Source organism: Gopherus evgoodei, chromosome 9 (genome assembly GCF_007399415.2).
Source record: "Gopherus evgoodei ecotype Sinaloan lineage chromosome 9, rGopEvg1_v1.p, whole genome shotgun sequence".
Taxonomy (NCBI): Eukaryota; Metazoa; Chordata; order Testudines; family Testudinidae; genus Gopherus; species Gopherus evgoodei.
The window spans coordinates 61,144,740-61,166,366 of NC_044330.1; the positions used below are offsets into that span (position 1 = coordinate 61,144,740).

The 21,627-nt window shown below is 48.5% G+C and overlaps 1 long non-coding RNA gene across 1 annotated transcript; it reads right to left on the reverse strand.

The window, feature by feature from the left end:
- Nucleotides 1-610: 610 nt before the first annotated feature.
- Nucleotides 611-16,191, reverse strand: LOC115658096. Its single transcript, XR_004002151.1, has 3 exons — nt 16,180-16,191; nt 4,881-4,885; nt 611-696 (listed from the first exon to the last, which is right to left on the reverse strand). It is a non-coding gene; the product is annotated as an uncharacterized LOC115658096 (long non-coding RNA).
- Between the last annotated feature and the right edge of the window lie 5,436 nt (nt 16,192-21,627).

A 21,627-nucleotide genomic window follows, 5' to 3' on the forward strand; every position in this document is an offset into this window, starting at 1 on the left:
TCTACTCATAAATTATGTGCTCCAGCCCCCTAATCATTTTTGTTGCCCTCCGCTGGACTCTTTCCAATTTTTCCACATTCTTCTTGTAGTGTGGGAACCAAAACTGGACACAATATTCCAGATGAGGCCTCACCAATGTTGAATAGAGGGGAATGATCATGTCCCTCATTCTGCTGGCAATGCCTTATATACTTATACAGCAGAAAATGCCATTAGGTTTCTTGCAACAAGGGCACACTGTTGACTCATATCCAGCTTCTTGTCCACTGTAACCCCTAGGTCCTTTTCTGCAGAACTGTTGCCTAGCCATTCGGTCCCTAGTCTGTAGCAGTATATGAGATTCTTCCGTCCCAAGTGCAGGACTCTGCACTTGTGTCGCATTATTGATTTGCACTGGGACGATATAGAACATGGTTGCAACCAAAGTCCTGTAGTGGCACCAAATTTTGTATAAAGGGGGTTAAATTAGGTGTCTAAGACCAGGTTATAGGTTGCTGGTTATGATTATGCTGTCTGTATGCATGTGTCATTTTAGTAGTTGAAGTTATGAATATTGGCTATATACTGTCTGTATTTCAAACTTATGCTATGCTTCTGGGTAACATCCCAGACAAGCTGGTGTTAGCTCTGCCTAGCCTGCTTGATGGCCCATTAAGGATCATCAGCTATACAATTGATCCATTGAAAGAAGGCAGCCTTGCAACTCAGCAATGTATGCAGGATCTTGCTCATGTGACTCCAGACTCCATTTTGCTGTAATTTTCCGCAGTAAGAACAAAGAGGTGTTCTTATACCTGGAAAAGACTATAAAAGGCTGATGCCTCATCTCCACCTTGTCTTCAATCCTGCTTCTTACCTCTGGAGAGGCTTCGCTACAAACTGAAGCTCTGAACAAAGGACTGTTGACCCCTCCCAGCTGTGGATGTACTCCAGAGACTTGATTTGAACCTGCAGTTTATTCTATCACTGCTACAAGCCTAAACAAAGACTTTGCCATTACTGTATGTAATTGATTCAATTTAACCAATTCTAGCTCTCATCTATATCTTTTTCCTTTTTTGAATAAACCTTTAGATTTTAGATTTGTGGGTAAGATATGATTTGTATATTGACCTGGGGGTGGGGCTTGGTCCTTTGGGATCAGGAGAACCTTTTTCTTTTACTGGGGTATTGGTTTTCATAACCATTTGTCCCCATAACAAGTGGCACTGGTGGTGATACTGGGAAACTAGAGTGTCTAAGGGAATTGCTTATGTGACTCGTGGTTAGCCAGTGGGGTGAAACCAAAGTCCTCTTTGTCTGGCTGGTTTGGTTTGCCTTAGAGGTGAAAAAAACCCAGCCTTGGACCGAGACTGCCATGTTTTAAGCAATTTGTCCTGAATTGGCTCTCTCAGTTGGGTCCCGCCAGAACCAGCATCGTTACAACTTGTCCTTGTTGAACCTCATCAGATTTCTTTTGACCCAATCCTCTAATTTGTCTAGGTCACTCTGTATCCTATCCCTACCTTCCGAGTATCTACCACTCCTCCCAGTTTAGTGTCATCTGCAGACTTGCTGAGGGTGCAGTCCATGCCATCCTCCAGATCATTAATGAAGATATTGAACAAAACCAGACCCAGGACCGACCCTTAGGGCACTCTGCTTGATATCAGCTGCCAATTAGACATAGAGCCATTGATCACTAGCTGTTGAGCCCAATGATCTAGCCAGTTTTTTATCTACCTTATAGTCCATTCATCCAGACCATACTTCTTAAACTTGCTGGCAAGAATACTGTGGGAGACTGTATCAAAAGCTTTGCTGAAGTCAAGGAATAACACATCCACTGCTTTCCCCTCATCCACAGAGCCAGTTACCTCATCATAGAAGGCAATGATTTCCCTTTACTAAAACCACATTGACTCTTCCTCAACAAATTTATGTTCATATCTTAATGTTGCACCAGGATTTCCATTCTAGCAGGAGTGAAAAAGATCTGCAAAAATTCTCTTGGGTCACTATTAAATGTTTCTTGTAATCTGTGCACTGCTTGATTTTTTTCTATAGCAGTTTGTGAGAGAACAAATCACCCATGTGATGCTTGCCAGGACTGGTTTAGAAGGGACCATGTGACTAAAAGGTCTCTAGTGTCTGACATTTCCTTCAGACCCCTTTTTCCAAGGCATTACAGCACTTGAGGGTGGTGGAGAGCAGCGCAGGAAGGAGGGTTCCCCCCATCAAGTTAACCTGTGGAACTCATTGCCAGAGCACGTTGTGAAGGCCAAGACTATAACAGGGTTCAAAAAAGAACTAGATAAATTCAAGGAGGATAGGGCCATCAATGGCTATTAGCCTGGATGGGCAGGGATGGTGTCCCTACCGTCTGTTTGCCAAAAGCTGGGAATGAGCAATGGAATGGATCATTTGATAATTGCCTGCACTGTTCATTCCCTCTGGGGCAACTGGCACTGGATACTGTTGGGCTAGATCAGAGGTTCCCAAACTTGGTTTGCAGCTTGTTCAGGATAAGTCCCTGGTGGGCCGCGAGACACTTTGTTTACCTGAGTGTCTGCAGGTACGGCCACCCACAGCTCCCGGTGGCTGCAGTTCGCGGTTCCCGGCCAATGAGAGCTGCGGGAAGCGGTGGCCCGGCCTGCACCCCTTCCCACAGCTCCCATTGGCCGGGAATGGCAAACCATGGCCACTGGGAACTCAAGCAGCCGTACCTGCAGACGCCCAGGTAAGCAAAGCGTCTCACAGCCTGCCAAGGGCTTACCCTGAACAAGTCAGAAACCAAGTTTGGGAGCCCCTGGGCTAGATGGATCTTTGGTGTGACCCAGTGGGGCTGTTCTTATGTTTTTATTAAATTGATCAGTGTGATCTCTTGATTTTTGTAGGTTGGCTGACTCAGGGCCGTAGCAACAAAGAACATGGCCCCCTCCAAACATATGTCCGGGGCCCCTTACAATGCAGAAACTGGAATGCGGTATTTATTTTATACAATATACAGGGTTCATATTATGTATACATAGGCCTACAGTGTACATGTATTCCATATTTACGCAAAGCGCTTCTTTCGAGCCTTGTTCTCCACAAATTGGTTAATCAATGAGTCATAGTCCAGAGATCTGGCAATCTTGTTTTCGATTGAGATAACTGCAAGTGCAGAAAGCCTGTCATCTGTCATGGTTGAGCGCAGGATATTCTTGATCAGTTTCATTCTGCTGAAGCTCCTTTTAGCACCAGCGACAGTAACTGGTGTGATCAGAAGAATTCTGATGCAAATGCAAAGATTCGGATATATCTCCTGAAGGCTGTTCTTGTATATATACATTAAAAAATTGTTTGCCGTGACAAGTCCTCTCTCTTTCTCAATGACATAAATAAAATGATTCAATTCCATTATGAGTTCGTTGGCATCAATGTCTCCCATTTTTCTTTCAAAATTTTTGCTGTGATTCTCCAGTTCATTATCTCTGTGACACTGCTTCAGGCTGTTAGCATTGTACAGAAATCCAAACAACTTATACCACTCCACGAGTTGGTCAAATCGCGACGAAACCAGAAGATATGGCCTGATCAGTGAGAACAAGAAAGAACTGCAATTTGAATTTTGCTTCGGCAGAAAGACGACTCGAATCATCAGCACATTCGTAATCAAACATTCTCTTCTTACGTCACACCCTGGTTTCTGGAAACACCTGCTCAATACCCATATGCTCTGCTATTTCACGTGCATTTGTGACCACAGAGTTATATCCTGTATTTCGATAGTCTTCCAAAAACTTCATTATAACACCGACTTCTGCCTGCAGTACGTCAATTGACACATCTGGTGACTGAATTAATTTGCTGGTTTTATTGATGTGAAATAGTATATCGTACCACGTGTACACAGTCAAAACAAAAGGCCACATAGTAACATGGTCTAAAAGCGCACCGGCTTCTGTTGCTGTATTGCCATCTTTCTTTTCGAGTGCATATTCTCGCAAAGATGACAAAGCATTGCACAATTCTTCAAGGTGATAACGCAATGGCTTCACAGCATCAATTCTCGACTCCCAACGAGTGTCCGATAACCCTTTAACAGATATTGGCATATGTTCTTGAAGTATATCCCAACGTGAAGGTGAAGAAGAAAAGATAACGTATATTCTGTTAATCAGACCGAAAAAGTCAACGGCATATTTCGATGACTTTGCCGTATCTGAGATCACAAGATTCCAAGTGTGAGCTCCACATGGTACATACAAGGCACGGTCATTTATTTCTAGCATGCGGGCTTGAACTCCTTTATTCTTTCCTCTCATATTTGCACCGTTATCGTAAGCTTGGCCTCTCATGTCAGCAATGTCTATTCCTAAATTGTTTGCCTTTTCAAGAAACGCTTCCAATAAGCCCTCGCCAGTTGTATCATGAACATTAAGAAAACCAACAAACACTTAACCAATATTGACACCATCTTCACCGTTGCATTCAACAAAGCGTAACACCAAAGACATCTGTTCTTCATGTGACACGTCGGGAGTACAGTCCAAAATAACTGAATAATATTTTGCTTTTTTCAGCTGCGCTATATTGGCCTCTTGAATGTTACTGGCAACAAGTTGAATCAGCTCGTTTTGGATCTGTGGACTGAGGTACTGAACATGTGTCTCTGCCTTCTTAATCCTCTGTAAAAGTTCGCTGAGGACAGTATCATACTTTGCAAGTAATTCAAACAGTCCCCAAAAGTTGCCATTTGAAGGATCGCCGAGCTTTTCATTACTTCCTCGAAATGCCAAGTTTCTTTCGGACAAGAAAATAACGACATCAACCATGCGTTTGACAACATTTCTCCAGAAATCTCTTTCTTTCAGAAAAGTCTGCAATTCGAGTTGGTCAATAGATGTACGGTTTACTATGCCTGACCGAAGGTCAAACCATTTCACCATACAGTCTTGATGAGCTTTGCCTGTTTCATGCTGCTGAAGTCTTTTTGACAGCGCTTTCCAAGCAAATGTTCCACGACGTAGCGGTATGTCGCCAGTGCCAAATAATTTACAACAAAAACAAAAAATGGCATCTTTCTGAACTGAGTACATTAACCATGAACGTGTTATTTTCTCGCCATTTGCCATGGTTCAATAGAAATGAGTACTTGTGAACCTCCGTCTTTCCTCATTAAATGGAAATTCGTAACTTTCATTCTGCTGCGGTGGGCCACGTGCAACAATGTCACACACTTGCCTGTCCGATATTATAGATGGCCAGTCTCCTGGATGACAATCGGTGGTTCAGATTCAAATACTTCTTTCCCGGCAGCAGCAGGAATATCTGTCACAGTTGTTTGGTAGAACAACTGGCTTCTCCTTCGACCTCACTTGATTCACTTCTGGATACTTCTGGATATGATTCGTCGCTGCTAGCGCCATCCGTTTCATGTGCCTGTACCTGTACGTTGGATTGCAGCGCAAAATACGTTGACAACTTTGGAATTTTCTCAAGTTCCTTCTTGGCATCTTTTGCGTTTACTAGCTCTGCTCTTATACATTCTCTTAGACATCACAAAGCACGCTTCTGCGTTGGAAACGATAAAAAACTAAACAACTAAATTAATAACATTTATCCGCCGACCGCCATTATGAACGCAAATACACATTCTTTGAATGGGTCCAACTAAAATGCGAAACTGACCGACAGACAACTGATGTAGCCAATAGTATTATGATGTATCATAATGACTTCACGGTTTTGTCAGTAAAACCGACATAGATGGTGCAATAGAGTCAATAAATGTCACTTACCTAGTTATACCTTACATTTTTTTTACCACTTTTAGGGGCCCCCTTCCTTGCGGGGCCCCCTCCGGTCAGAGGGTACAGAGGGCACTCACTACGCCTCTGGGCTGACTTATTGTAAATAGTTGAAATTTGTTTCTATCTAATCTATCTTGTTGTACTGTAGGGATCAGTAAATCGGTTATATAGTCCCTTTCTAGCAAAGTAAATTTGAGTGCCTGGCAGAGAGAGATTGTATTCTAGGCAGCAGTCCTCCAGCTGTGGATGGATGTGCCCCAGATAGATGAGATAGGGTGACCAGATGAAAGGAAGAAAATATTGGGACACGTGGCGGGGAGGGGGTCACCGGCGGAACAAAAAAAAAGGAGTACCATGAAATATCGAGACAAAGATCGGTCGGGACATGGGACAGACACCTAAATATCGGAACGTCTGGTCACCCTAAGATGAGAGGAGGGCAAAAAAAAAAAAAGCTACTTTGCAAATTACTTGAGAGAAAAGCATCCGCCTTTCCTATTCAGAAAGGTAAACCCCTCAGATTAGCTGTTCCCAAGACATTCCAGTTATTTACTTCCAGTTATTTCCATTCCAAAGGCTTGTCCTGTTCAAGGAAGAAGAAAGACACAAGCAGAATTGCCAGTGGAGCAAGTTCTCTCTATTATTACATCAGGCCACCAGCCTCAGCCAAGGAATTTGAAAGGTGAAAGATAGAGCAGCAACTCAGGACTTTTTTCGAAAGCTCCTTGCTGACTCACTGTTCCAAAACAGCAAAGAATCCTGTGGCACCTTATAGACTAACAGATGTTTTGGAGCATGAGCTTTCATGGGTGAATGCCCACTTCATCGGATGCATGTAGTGGAAATTTCCAGGGGCAGGTATATATATGCTGTGCCTCCCAAACAGCCTGGCCCTGCTCCCTATGCGACCCCCAACCACTTCCTGCCCCCCAACTGCCTGCCCCCCTCAGAATCCCTAACCCATCCTGCTCCTTGTCCCCTCACCATCCCCTAGAGACACCCCCCAACCATCATCTCGGGACCCCACCCCTGCTCCCAGTGCCCTGACCCCTATCCACCCCCACACTGAGTCCTGACAGACCCTCGGAACGCCCACAATCCAACCCCCCTATTCCCTGTCCCCTGACCGCCCCCCCATCCCCTGCCCCCTCCCTTTGCCCTGACTTCCCCAGGACTCCCTGCCCCTTAGCCAACCCCCCAGCCTCTTACCCCCGGCTCCCTCCTTACCCGAAGCCTCAGCACGTCTTTGACCAGCTGCAGTGTGTCTCTGGCAGGGCCCCTGAGCTCTGCCCTGCTCAGAGCCGAGTGGTAAGGGGGCGGGGCTGCGAGCTCCAGCGGGCCTGAGTTCCCTCTGCTCGGCCGGAGCTCGCAGCCGCTCCCCCATACCACGCAGCTCTGAGTGGAGCGGAGCTCAGGGGCCCCGCCGGAGACATGCTGCAGCTGTCCAGGGATGCTCCTGGATGCGCTGAGGCTCCGGGAGAGGGGCGGAGGCGGGGTAAGGGGCCGGGGCGGGAGACTCGACCATTCTCTTGGGGGCCCCTGTGGGGTCTGGGGCAAATTGCCCCACTTGCCTCCCCCCCGGTGGCCCTGAGAGAGGGACAAAGGATTCCTGCCTTGTACAAAAGATTTATAAGTGGGTGGAACAGAACCAAGTGGGGGTGGCCATTATGATAAATCCCCTAGCTACCACGTGAGTTGGAACGAGGGCTGTACCAGGGGAAAGGATTGTGCCCAGACTAGGAAGGCATCCAGTCTGTGAAATAAACGTATTGAAACATCTCTGAGAGTGAGATTTTATTTGTATTCAGTTTTATTACTGTATTAGGCTTAGACCTGCGTGTTTTATTTTATTTGGTAATTCACTTTGTTCTGTCTGTTACTACTTGGAACCACTTAAATCCTATTTTCTGTATTTAATAAAATCACTTTTTATTCATTAATTAATCCAGAGTATGTATTAATACCTGGGGGGGGCCAAACAGCTGCGCATATCTACCAGTGTTATAGAGGGCTAACAGTTTATGAGTTTACCCTGTATAAAATGAATTTATTTGGGGTTTGGACACCATTGGGAGTTCGGCATCTGAGTGTTAAAGACAGGAACAATTTTTAAGTTGCTTTCAGTTAAGTCTGCAGCTTTGGGGCACATGTTTCTGTGCTGGAGCAGACTGGCATGTCTGGCTCAGCAAGACAAGGTGCTGGAGTCCCAAGCTGGCAGGGAAAGCAATGGCAGAAGTAGTCTTGGCACATCAGTGGCAGTCCCAAGGGGGATTCAGTGATCCAGCCTGTCACACCCCCCACCAGGGATGACTGGACTTGCTGTATAGGTGTAACACTGACAACCTGGGAGTTAGTGCATGAGCCTCTACACCGCATGAGCTAAAATCCAACTGACTATTAGCTAAGACTGTAGTGCAGACTCAAAACCAGTCATGGAGCCTTGTGCTCTATACAGGGCAGCTGTGCAGGCTGAACTGGAAGGGAACCTTCCTCTGTGTCTAGCTAGTAGGAGCCATGGTAAGCTGGCCTCCATTGGAAGTATCTCTGCAGGTCAGACCCACTGCCCTCCCTGCACTAGTCACTCTCTTGTGTTCTCTCATACTGCTCTTTGCAGATCAGACATTAGGGATGGTAAATAACAAAGAGGACAGGTCACTGCTACTGAGTGATCCAGATGGCTTGATAAACTGGGTGCAAGCAAACAATCTGCGTTTTAATATGGCTAAATGTAAATGTCTGGAAATGAAGAATGTGGCTAGACTTACAGGATGGGAACTCTATCCTGGGATGCAGGGATTCTGACAAAGATTTGGAGCTGGTGGTGGATAATCAGCTGACAAAGAGCTCCCAGTGCGATACTGTGACCAAAAGGGCTAATGAGATCCTGGGATGCATAAACAGGGGAATCTTGAGTAGAAGCAGGGAGATTATTTAGCCCTGGTGCAAACACTGCTGGAATCCTGTGTCCAGTTCTGGTGCTCACAGTTCCAGAAAGATGTTGGTAAATTGCAGAGGAATCAGAGAAGAGCCATGAGAATGATTCAAGGGTTAGAAAACCTGCCTCATAGTGAGAGACTCAAGAAGTTTAATCTATTTAGCTTAACACAGAGAAGGTGAAGGAGTGACTTGATCCCAGTCTGTAAGTACCTACGCGGGGAACATGTATTTAATAATTAGTCCTTCAGTCTAGCAGAGGAAGGTCTGACATGATCCCATGGCTGGAAATTAAAGCTAGAGAAATTCAGGCTGGCAATAAGGTGTACATTTTTAGGTGAAAGTAATTAATTAGTGGAACAATTTGCCAAGGGTCATGGTGGATTCTCCATTCCTGACAATTTTTAAATCAACATTGGACGTGTAAAAGCTCTGCTCTAGGAATTACTAGGGGGAGGGCGGGGGAGGAAGGACAGGTCTCTGGCCTGTGTGGTACAAGGGGTCAGACTAGATGATCACAGTGGTCCCTTCTGGCCTTAGAATTGGTGAATCTATGCCTACCTGCACAAACACACACATGCTCCTCTTTTAGCAGCTCTTTTGTGAAGGGAATTGTCTATGTGGGGGAAATTGACTAAGGCCATGTCTACACTAGCAAGTTTACAGCTGCACAGTTGTACCAATGCAGCTGTGCCACTATAAGGTCTCCCAGGTAGGCCCTCTATGCCCATGGGAGAGGGCTCTGCCATCAACATAATAAACCACCCCCAATGAGTGACGGTATCTGTGGCAATGGGAAAGCGTCTCCTGCTGACATAGTGTTGTCCACACCAGCACTTCTCTAGATGAAACTAATGTCACTTGGGGGTATTTTTTCCACATTGCTGAGTGACATAAATTATACTGACAAAAGTGCTAGTGTAGACATAGCCTTACCATAGCTATTGCAGAATAACGTTTCCAGAATAGCTATTCCATTGTAATTTAGCTGCTCCAGAATAGCTCCCTGTGTGGACACTCTGTTCTGGGATCAAATTACTTTTATTTTGGAATAATTACTCCACTTTGTGAGCAAAGGGCTTATTCTAGAATAAAGTCACTTTTCTTTTGGAGCTAAGTGCCCCCATGAAGAGCTATTCTGAGAGAGCTCTGCTGGAATTGTTACCATAGCTATTCCAGTTAGTTTCCACAGAGACAACCCCTAAGTGATGCTTGAGATTATAAGACATCCTTTAAAGTGAAGCAAAGTGAGTGACTTGCATGTGAGCCCCATGAGGGCAAGAGCCAGAGTGAGGGACAATCAGAGAACACAATCACTACAAATTCATTAGAAATTTGAGAGAATCCCATAACATGCCTGCTATCTGTAAGCACAGTCTGACCTCTGACTAGGTTCTTCAGGCTTGAAGGACAATGCAGTGACCTGAGTGTTACATAAGTCTCCTTGCTGTGTGTACCAAGATGCTCTGGTAATGCAGTAGCAGCTAAACACTGCTGACCAGACATATATCTGCAAGACTAGAGCAGAAACAGAAACTCAAACAACAAAAAAACGAAGGAAGCAGCAGAGGAGATGGTTGCAGGATGGGGCAGTGAGAGGAACTGCAGTCTTGTCATTGCTCCATGCGGTATTTTGGTTAGTTGAAAGATTCAGTGCCAAATTCGCTGCAACACTCCAGTGGCCTTGCCCTGCTCCGGCAATGCAAAGCAGACATAACCTCAGCTGCACTGGTTAATGTGGGTTATGCTGGGTTTATGGCTCCTTCATGTGTGCAGGGTGGTACAGAGCAGCCAGAGAGCCAGTGAAGCTGGTTCAGAAGTGGGTCCAGTGCATGTTGTTGAAGTTGGATTAAAAGAATATCTTGGGAGAGTATTCTTGCTTTCTCCCACCCTGCGTCTGTCTGGGCTAGTCAAAGCATAAACTCTTGGGGCCAGGACTTTCACACCGTGAGAGCAGTGCCCTGCACAATGGGACCCTGATCTTGGGTGAGGCCACCAGGTGCTCCCATAGCCATGCTGATGAAGAAGAATTACCTTGTGATGCAGTCAGTGATTGGAAGCCTCTCCCTGTGAGCAGTGAGCAGAGAATGCTCCTGGAAAGCTTCATTCGTATCTTGTAATCTCTGACTGAACCTGTATCAGACTGGCATGGTGTGACGAAGTGGGGGGGATCCTTGGTTTTTCCTTTTTTTTCCTAATGGTTTGCATGCAGAGGGGGTGGAACTCAGTTTCCCTGGTGTTACTAGTTTAACGAGGTGATGGGAGAGGGAGTTTGTTGTTACAGAGGACTGGTGACAGAACTTGGGACCCCAGCCAATGGCCTGAAGAATGGATATCTCAGCAACTGAGGACCGGGAGGCTCAGCTCAGGAGTCACAGCTGGTTCTGGACAATGGGCTGTGAAGAGAGGACCCTGGTGACCTGACTAGCCAGTTCCAACCAGAGGGAGCCAGAGGACGGAAGAGAGGAGAGGAGGCCCGGGAGACCTTGTTTACCTGGAGAGAAAACAATGGACAGAGGGGGAGGTGATATCAGATACTCAGTGGGAAATCAGCAGGACTCGGGACTGGAGAGGGAGAGGGAGAGCAGGCAGAGCCCACCTGGATGCAGAGGAGACTTGGATGCGCTGTGCTATGGGGGGCCAGGCCTGAGGGCCCTGAGAGTTTCCTATGCTGTGTTCAGATGCTCAATAAACCCTCCTGTTTTACGTTAGCTGAGAGTCACTCCGGTCTAGAGAACAGGGTTGCATTATTTCCTCTGGGAGTGAAGGCCCCGGGGGTCCAGAGTGAGTAGATGCCCTGAGGAGGCCCAAGGAGAGAGACAGGCATGCTGAGACTCAGAGAGGTGTGATTCCAGGAGGTGGAGAGGCTTAACGCCCAAGAGAGAGTGGACCCCCGCAAAGGGCTGTCTCACTGAAGGAGGTTCCCCCCAGGGACCGTACGGGGCCAAGAGTGGGCATGACCTGTGAGTCCGTGACACATGGGGTTGCTAGCAACATGGCAGCTCTTCCCAGCAGCCAGCACACACCTCCACGCTCCCAGTGGAAACTCACTGGGGTCGTTGTTGGCTGATGGTTTGCCAGTGCTGATTGTACTGGGGCACTGGGTTAAGAGGTCGCCTAGGTAGTCCTCAGTTTCAGAGAGGAGCAGAGTCTGCTAGGCCATATCGCGGTAGAGAACTGGAGCAAGCCCTTCCTGGAGTAAGGTTGTATTCAAGGGCTGTATGATTAGCCTGAGCTTGGCTTGGGGTGTCACAGAGTCCCCAGGCAATGCTCTGGAACTGCTCCCCACAAAGCCCGTCAGGACTCTAGTGAAGTTTCTCTGTGAGCAGACTGTCTTCATGGCAAAAAGTTCACACGGCTTCCACCTTCCTGGGTCTGACCTTGGAGCATTCAGCATCTTCTGCCCTTCTGTGTGCTTCCCACAGTGAGCCCACCCAGGTGGGGTCCTGGGGAAGCCAGAGGGTCCTGCACCCCAACTTCAGAGTCAGACGTGATTCTTAGCCAGCCAGTAAAATAGAAGTTTATTAGATGACAGGAACACAGTCTAAAACAGAGTTTGTAGGTACATAGAACAGGACCTCTCAGCTGGGTCCAATTTGGGGGACAGTGAGCCAGACACCTATGTCTGCACTTCACTCCACATCCCCAGCCAGCTCCAAACTGACTCATTCTCCCACCCCATCTCCTCTGAGCTTTGTCCCTTTCCCGGGCCAGGAGGTCATCTGATTCCTTTATTCTCCAACACCTTTAGCTATCACCTGGCGGGGGGAAGGACCCAGGCCATCAATTGCCAGAAGACAGAGTGTCGGCCATTTATGTACACTAGTCCTTTGCTCTGCAACAATTACACCCTCTTATCCCACCACCTAGAGACTTAAGAAATGAATAGGGGAAACCCCTACAGTATTCAGAGGAAACATTAAGAACAGTCCCACTTTGTCATATGGGGACAGGTGTTTCTCACTCACTTAGAGCAGCAAATCTCTCATTGCTTTTAGAGATAGTGCTGGGGGGCCTGTCTGACCCTTGCACGTGCTGATTAGTCTGTCTTCACCCTTGGGCCCCGGGGACTCAAAGAAAGCTCAGCCTGTAGGGCGGCACTTTCCACCTACCCCCCCAATCCCATTTCATTAACACGCCTTGGCCCCGTCCCTAGCACTTTGTAACAGAGGGAGCATGAAGGAAAACACAACCTGCTCGCAGCCTGACAGCAGGAGAGCACCAGCAGCAAGCCATGGCGTGCAGCAGTGTGGAATTAATGCTCCTCATCTTGGTTTGACATGCTTGTTGTTTTCTTCCAGGACAAACCAATCCGCGCTGGCTTTGAGGTTGCGTTTTCCTGCATGGGCAGAAGGGACATGCCAACAAAGGGCACCAGCACAAATAACCTCTTCTTCCTCTGCCCTTCTAATTGTTTCCTTATATTTTCAGTGTCACTGCCGCCCAGAGGGGGGTTGGTTCCCTGGTTATATGAGTGAATTCCACTAGCTTACCAACACGGGGCTTGACATCCACAGTTAGCCAAAGAGCACTTTCACCCCAGAAGTGCCAGGATATTGGATCAACTCCCTTTCCCAATGATTTTTAGGGAGTTACATTGCACCTGTCACAGTGGTATCTGTAAAAAGAACAGGAGTACTTTTGGTATCTGTGCACACGCTAAAGGCATTCAGCTGTGCATGGACCAGGGATTTGGGGATCCCATCTGGATGCAGAAACCAGCCATTCTGGGATTCCAAAGAAGTAGCAGAGCTGCTTTGGCTGTGGCAGATTCTCCAACAGTGTTATGTGGAAGAGGCCTTGACGTCTTTCACCCACAGCATCAAGGGGGCGACGCAAGGGTGAGACACAGGAGGCCATTCTAAACCCAGCCCAAGCCTCCTGTGATGGCCCTTTCTTAGCAGTGCTTACTGCTTCTCTAGAAAGGACATGTGGGAGAGCAGCCAAGAGCTCATCCCTGACCATAGTCCTGGCTCACTAGGTCATAAAGCCAAAAGGCCGGCCTAGGCTATTGCCATGTTGCCAGCACCAATTTAACCAAGCAATCCCCAGTGCCCATCCCCAGCATCCCAGTTTGGCAGGGTGGAAGGAGATAATGGCGAGGTACAGGGAAGGCCAGTCAGCCAAGCAGCTCTAACAGGTAGCCAGCCCACCCAGGAGAAATAAGTAAATATGAAAAAGTTGCAGGGTTTCTGTTTCAGTTCCTCCATCTACTCCATTAACTTGTGCTGTGATCCCTGCTGTCCCGTGAGTCAGCTCAGAGCAGCAACCTCAACTTGCCAATGGGAATCAGTTAGAGAATATACCCAGGGCAGATGGGGTGGGAGGGTCAGACAAAGGCTGGAGTACAGGAGAGAACATCACAACTGACAGGCGCAGGGCTGGAGTACACGGAGAGAGTCACACAAATGACAAGCATGAGGCAGTGCCTGTAACTGCCAGAAAACAGCCTTTGGGGGCTTTGAGGTGAGAGCAGCACCCTGTCCTGCTGTAGGGCACGTGTTGCAGGAGAGTGGGAAGGTGATGTGCCCTCATTACTGGGGCCTTGGCTACACTGATGCTTTACAGAGCTGCAACTTTCTCGCTCAGGAGTGTGAAAAAACACCCCCCTGAGCACAGCAAGTTACAGCACTGTAAAGTGCCAGTGTAAACAGTGCCCCAGCACTGGGAGCACGACTCCCAGCGCTGCAAGCTAATCCCCACGGGGAAGTGGAGTACCTGCAGCGCTGGGAGAGCTCTCTCCCAGCGCTGGCGCTGAGACCACACTTGCACTTCAAAGCACTGCCGTGGCAGCGCTGTACAGCTGCAAGTGTAGCCGTACCCTGGGATTATTATAAAGCCTCATGAAATACTTGGCACTTTGCAACTAGGAAGGCCTGTCTGCTCTGAAGAGTTCACATGCTATAGTGCAGAGTGTGATGGGTTCAGTCACAGAGATCCCCTTGGGATTGTCACCTGACGTGCTGAAGTTACCTCTGAGCCTGTTTTTCCTGCCAGTTTGCGACTTCCAGAACCCTGCCTTGTTGAGCCAGACTTGCTACTCCACTGCAACACAGACTTAGGGTCTGGTCCACGCCCCTAAAGCTGCAGACTTTATGTGAAAACAGCTTTTCATGTTACCTGACTCCACCACCCAGACACCCAGCTCCCAATGGGATCCAAACCCCAAATAAATCCATTTTACTCTGTATAAAGCTTATACAGGGTAAACTCATAAATTGTCCACCCCCATAACACTGATAGAGAGATATGCACAGCTATTTTCTCCCCCAAGTATTAATCACTTACTCTGGGTTTACTAATAAACAAAAGTGATTTTATTAAGTATAAAATGTAGGATTTAAGAGGTTCCAAGTAATCACAGACAGAACAAAGTAAGTCATCAAGAAAAATAAAGCAAAAACATGCAAGTCTAAGCCTAATACACTGAGAAACTGATTACAGGTAATATCTCACCCTCAAAGATGTCTGGGCCCAATCCTTTCTCCCGGTACAGTCCTTGTTAGTTCCAGAAAACATCTTAACTGGAAAGCAGGGGCTTTCTTATGACTGGCAGCCCCCTTTGTTCTGCTCCATCCCCTTTTATAGCTTTAGCACAAGGCGGGAATCTTTTGTCTCTCTGGGTCCCCACCTCTCCTTCTAAATGGAAAAGTGCCAGATTTAAGATGGATTTCATTATCAGGTGACATGATCACATGTCCAGTGAGACCCCAGCCTCCATTTTCTCTGGGCTGGCCCACATGTATACAGGAAAGTTTGCAAATAAACAGAGCCATTTACAGTTCATTGATTCTGAAGCACCCTTAATGGCTTCCACTTAATATGTTTACATCAGTAATACAAGTTTATATCTTATTGTCCTAACTTCAGACATAGAAATAATACATGCAAACAAATACGATGAATATAGTAGATTACAGGCTTTTTAATGATACCTTACAAGAGACCTTTTGATTAAACCATATTCCAGTTACATCATATTCACATTCATAAGCATATTTTCATAAAGCATATGGAATGTAATGTCATAGACAGGGCAAAGGCTGCTCTCACAAGCCAGGGGAGCTCATCACATTCGATAGTTCCTCTGGACTCACACTGCCAAAACGGAGAGCAGAATTTGGGCCAAAATGGACCAGGCTAACAGCTGGGGGAGAGACAAGCAGGGAAAACTGCTTTCGGGACTGCATTGTGACAAAGAACTGGGCTGGATTGTTACAAAACAGCTATTGTTCGTTTTGATTTCCATCTATTTTATTGAGCCTCCGGAATTCTCTCTGGGCTCTCAGGAGCACCACGGGCATGAAGCTGGGGATGGACCCACATGCAGTCACCTTCTGGAGTAATGAGCAGCAGTTTGAGTGGAAGGTGAGGAGAATCAGGAAATGAATGGGGGGGTTAAAGCCACGCAAGCCAATGGTTTGTGGCCACCTCAGCCCAGGGCTCTTCCCTGTCTCTGCGGATGCACCATGTGAGTCAGATCCTGGCAGAGCCACCCAGAGAGGGGAGGGAAATGGGGCAATTTGCCCCAGGCCCCGGGCCCCACAGGGGCCTCTGGCCCCGCCTCCGCCTTCCCCATTCTTGGGCACCTCAGCACGCCGCCTCAGCTCTGCAGTGGTGGGACCTGAGCTCCTCCCACTGAGTCAGAGCCACGTGGTAAGGGGGCAGGGCTGTGAGCTCCGGTCCTGCCAGAACCACACCGCTGCAGCGCTGTCCAGGGGCCAGAGCAGCTCCTGGATGTGGCGTGCTGAGGCTCTGAGAGAGGGGGAGGCGGCGGTAACCCAGGACCAGCCCTGGACAGCGCTGCTGGGGGCGGTCAGGGGATGGGGATCAGGGGATTGGATCATGGGCGTTCCGGGGGTCTCTCAGGACTCAGTGGGGGGGTGGATAGGGGGCGGGGCATTCAGGGGACGGGGGTGTTGGTGGGGAGTGGGGTCCCAGGGTCGTGGTTGGAGGGGGCAGTAAGGGGACAAGGAGCAGGATGGGTTGGGGATTCTGAGGGGGGTAGTTGGGGGGCAGGAAGTGGATGGGGGGTGGATAGGGGGCAGGGCCAGGCTGTTTGGGGAGGCACAGCCTTCCCTACCCTAAAGCTCATTCAGCAGTTCGAGGCTTTCAGACAGCTATTTAGTACAAAGAGCCAAGATGTTATCTTTTCGCTTAGGGCTACCATCCCTTTCACTTTTCAAATGCCTATTTAATTTCAGTGCCATAGGGAGATTCATGTCAGGGAAGGGTAGCTTCATTTAAAATTAGCCACTTTAGTTTAACAGTGATAGAGCCAAGAGAGCCATGGGGGAGGGATCACATGAGAAGAGCAATATCATACATTACCTACCTCCTTCCCAACCCTACCAAGGGAGACTCCCCCTCCCCTGCATTCCCCGAGGCTCCAGAGGGTTTAATGCAGTGGCTCTCAAACTTTTGTACTGGTGACCCCTTTCACATAGCAAACCTCTGAGTGTGACCCCCCCCTTATAAATTAAAAACACTTTTTAATATTTTTAACACTATTATAAATGCTGGAGGCAAAGCGGGGTTTGAGGTGGAGGCTGACAGCTCGCGACCCCCAGTAATAACCTTGTGACCCCCTGAGGGGTCCCAACCCCCAGTTTGAGAACCCCTGGGTTAATTTAATTTTAGCACCCTGTATCCATTCATATGCATGTGCTATTTTGAGCATTTCAGTTGTCATAACATAGGCCCATCCCAGAATCTGGAACAAGCTCAAATGCTCAGTTTGTGGAGTATGTACATAAGCTATACTAAAGACAAACCCACAGTAACAGTTGCCAGTTTGTGAGGGAGCCCACGGAGCCAATCTCTAGGAAACAGATAAATTCATTGAGGCTATGAGCCATTAATAGGCTATTAGCCAGGATGGGTAAGGAACGGTGTCCCTAGCCACTGTTCGTCAGAACGTGAAGATGGACAGCAGGAGAGAGATCACTTGAACATTACCTGTTAGGTTCACTCCCTCTGGGACACTTGGCATTGGCCACTGTTGGTAGACAGGACAGTGGGGTGGATGGACCTTTGGGCTGACCTAGTATGGCCATTCTAACCTAAATGAACCCAAAGTTATGGAGACAGATATGAGTCAAGGAAGCCAGCAGAGTATCAGAAACCTGGAAAAATCTCTAACTGGATGGGCTCAGGCGTTTGGTCACAAGCTGAGGTGGTTCAAAAGTTTTGGATTTTTTTTAAGCAGAATTTTTTTATTGTTTCTTTAAACAATCAAACACAGCAAGCAGCAAATATTTGGCCACACACTTCTGAAACCCCAAACCATGTTCAGGTTTTGGCAGACAATTTCAACTTTTCAGTTAAAATACCACAACAAATTTTGAAGGAAAGCAGACATTTTCCGTGATTTTTTCTGCTTTTAAAAACTCCCTAGTTTTCGATCCAAAAAAACTTTTGACAGAAAATATTTGTCCAACCCTTTTAATGAGCTTTAGTGCCTTTTAGCATTAGCTGATGCTGAGAACCAGTGATACCTTGTAAAGGTGACTTGAAAAGAAGTTTTCTCAAAACTGGGTTTGTCTCGAGATGCAGAAAGTTTTTAAATGTTTATTTTTCCCAGGGTTGCCCAGGGGGTAGGGGGAGGGGGCAAGTGGTGCAATTTGCCCTGGGGCAACAGGGACCCCTACAAGAATATAGTATTCTATAGTATTGTAACTTTCTTTTACAGAAGGGGCCCCCAAAATTGCTTTGCCCCAGGCCCCCTGAATCCTCTGGGCGGCCCTGGAGCCCGGCAGAGGTGTGCGTGCCGGTGGCTGCTCTGGGGGACCCATGTGCAGGTCAGCAGGACAAGCCAGTGCCACCAGGGGATGGCAAGGGAGAAGGAGAGCTCCTGTTAGGCACCCAGGGCCAGCGGCCTGTGGTCCTCTCTGCTCTCAGTCCCTGGTGTTTAGAGGGCCAGCAGGAGGCTGAGCAGGCACTGGGCCAGAGGAGTCGTCTCCAAGTGGCCTGTTACACCCTTCTGGGGTCTGCAGTCCTCTGAGGGAGCCCTCGGCCTGTGGAGCACAGGTTCCCCTCCCTAGTGCTGCTCCCAGCTCTCACAGCGCCCTGGGTGCAGCCAGACTCTCCTCAGCCTGCGCCACACCTGGACTTGTGCACGTGGCCACTGGCACAGAGATGGTGAACCCTCTGACTTCAGGTACTTAGGAAAAGGAGATGCCAGCTCCAGCACAGCCCTGGTGAACATGCCACCAAGAGGCTGCCTGGCTGATAACTCTTCTGCTCAGGCATGGGGAGAGGGGGAGGTTACTGGGGGCCCCCAAATCTGAGCTAGGATCATATTCCCTGGGGAGCTTCTCCAGTGCCTGCACCAAAGGGAGCTCTGGGAGCTGCCCCTCACCTCCCCCTGCCATTGCAAACAGCCCCTCAGGCATCAGCCACATTTCCCAGTCCTCTGTGCTCCCCGGATTCGCAGCCCTTACAGCTCCCATCAGCTGGGGCCCACATGTTCTGTGGTATTGCTGTTTCTAAACAGAGCCTTGGAGATCGCTACATCCATAGCACAAATGGGCCAGCCTGGCGTGTTCCCTCCCTTACCCTTGGTGGCTTGCATCTCCACCGAGGGGCTGCAGTTCCCCCACCAGCTGCTCTCTGTGGCCCAGTGTCAGCCTGCACAAGGGAGCCACCAGGGCCTTGCGTGCAGACTGGGCAGCTGCGTGGGCTGGCTCAGTTAAGTATAGCACAGTACATGGCCTCAGGCATGTGCTGTACTGTTTGCAAACAGCAGATTTGCTGACATGCTAAAGTGCAGCACTTCCTGTAGGCTACATTATCTGGGCTCTCCCATAGCCAAAGGAGAGTCCCAGCCAGCAAGCCACCCTCCTCTCCTTATGGCCTGTGCTGCCTTGTCAGAGCTAGGTAGGAAGCTGTCACTGGGACTCCCTATGCTGGTCCTGTCCTGTGGTTAAGTAGAGGTCTGCAGAGGTATCACTCCATGGCCCTGTGTAGTCCCCTTGCATCCCCGCTCCTTCTGAAGTGCAGATAGTGCCTGTCTGGGGACTCAGGAGACCTGGGTTCTAGTCCTACTGACAGACCTTGGGCAAATCCTATCACCACTCCATGCCTCAGTTTCCCCATCTGTGAAATGGAGGCTAATGATTCTGACCTCCTGTGTAAAGCGCTTTGAGATCTAAGGATGAGAAGTGGTGTTTGTGTGTTACTTTCCTCTAACTGGGCTGAGTAGCGTGAGTCCTGGGCATGCTGCCAGTTATGGCATGCTGGCGATGACCAGGTTGATGAATACTGTGATGCATGCTTTACAGATATCCAGCCTGCCAGCAGGTCCTGATTGTGCTGCTATTTCCAGAAACCTGCCCCCAGCAGGCCTGAGCTTACAGGAATGATGCTGCGCAGCACAGCCAGTTGGCTCTGTGGATCCGTCAGGGCTGTTCTGGGAAGTGGTTTCTCACAGGGGACAATGAAAGAAGCAAATTCCTCCCTGGGCATTTTATACCCCTTTCCTGCCAGCTCCTATGTCTCCATCTGCAAAAGAGTTCACTAATTCTGAGTGCCCTCTTTGTCTGAAATTAGACTGTATATTCCACAGAGCAGGGACTGTGTCTACTGTTGCAGTATCTGGCACAATGGGGCCCCGAGCCTGATGTGGCCTTCGGCTCCCTCTGCAGGATAATTACTACTAAAAAACTGTAGACACCTGCATGATTTCCAGGTGCCCAGAACACCCCAACTCCAGTGAAGTGATTGGGAGCTTGAGTACTCATTGCCACTGAAAATCAGACCCACGGTATCTCCAGTTAGACACCCAAAACCAGGCACTCAGAATAGAAGATGTCTGAAAATATCAGTCTTCCAGTCTTGCTTCTACACAGGAGACCCCAAGTGGGTTCTTTCCTGCAGCCACCACACACTACAGCCAGATGCTGGTGTTTTTCTGTATGGCCTTTGGAAGGACAAGCGAGAGCATGGCAAGCTGACAGCCACCATGGACCACACCTCCATATCAGAGGTAAGACCAGCTAGGGTCTCCTGAGAGATCTCCATGGCCACATTTAGCTACCTGCAGCCTCTGGCCTCGCTTGTCATGCTTCTCCCTAATGATCACTCTTGTTTCAGACAACCCTTCCTTAAGCCCATAGACTATGTATGATGCCATCTATAACCCTCCCCCAGTATTGCATCTCATGCATGTGTGAACCTACCAGAGGTCACCAAGCTGGTGGGTCATAGGGGTCTGGCTGGTACACAATGCTGGCTGCTCCTTCCCAGGTCCAGCAGCTGCACCAGGTTAGGAGAAGCTAGAATATTTCCTAGTGCGACTTCCCTGCCACGTGATGGGTTGTGGGAGGGGAGGGAAGTCAGTGGCCTGTGAATGGGAGTGGGGCCCATGCAATGGTGAATGGAGGGGGTGTGGAAATGAAAGAGGAAATGCCCTTTAGGATTGCTTGTGGGCCAGGAGGTAGCTATGAGACCATCTCCCTGTTAAGGTGTGGTTCACACTATGCAAAAAGCCCCTGTCCTGTCCATGTTCAGTGAAAAAGACGGTGAAGAAACAGATGTGACCTGGGAAGCGTCCATATACCCAGGCACCAACCACTGTTCTCAGGTATGTTAGTGCTGCCCCAAGTAGGCAAAGGGGATGTGTGCATGTCACTCAGACCTGGCCCAGCTGTCTCATGGGTTTGACGATGCACAGGAACATTAGTTTTGGGTTCTGAGGGAAGAGAAGCATGGTCCTCGTTCATAGGGCAGACCTTGCCAGGGAAAGTCACATCTGCCAAGGCAGCCATCCACAGGAACTAGGATTTCCTGTGTCCCAGATAGCACCAAGCAGGGATTCCTGGCAAAGGCTGATCTTTCAGACGCAGGCTTCCACGCAGTCTCCAGATGATGCTGAGTTCACTGGACGTCCTTTTGTGATGTAGTTCTGGGCTGAAGT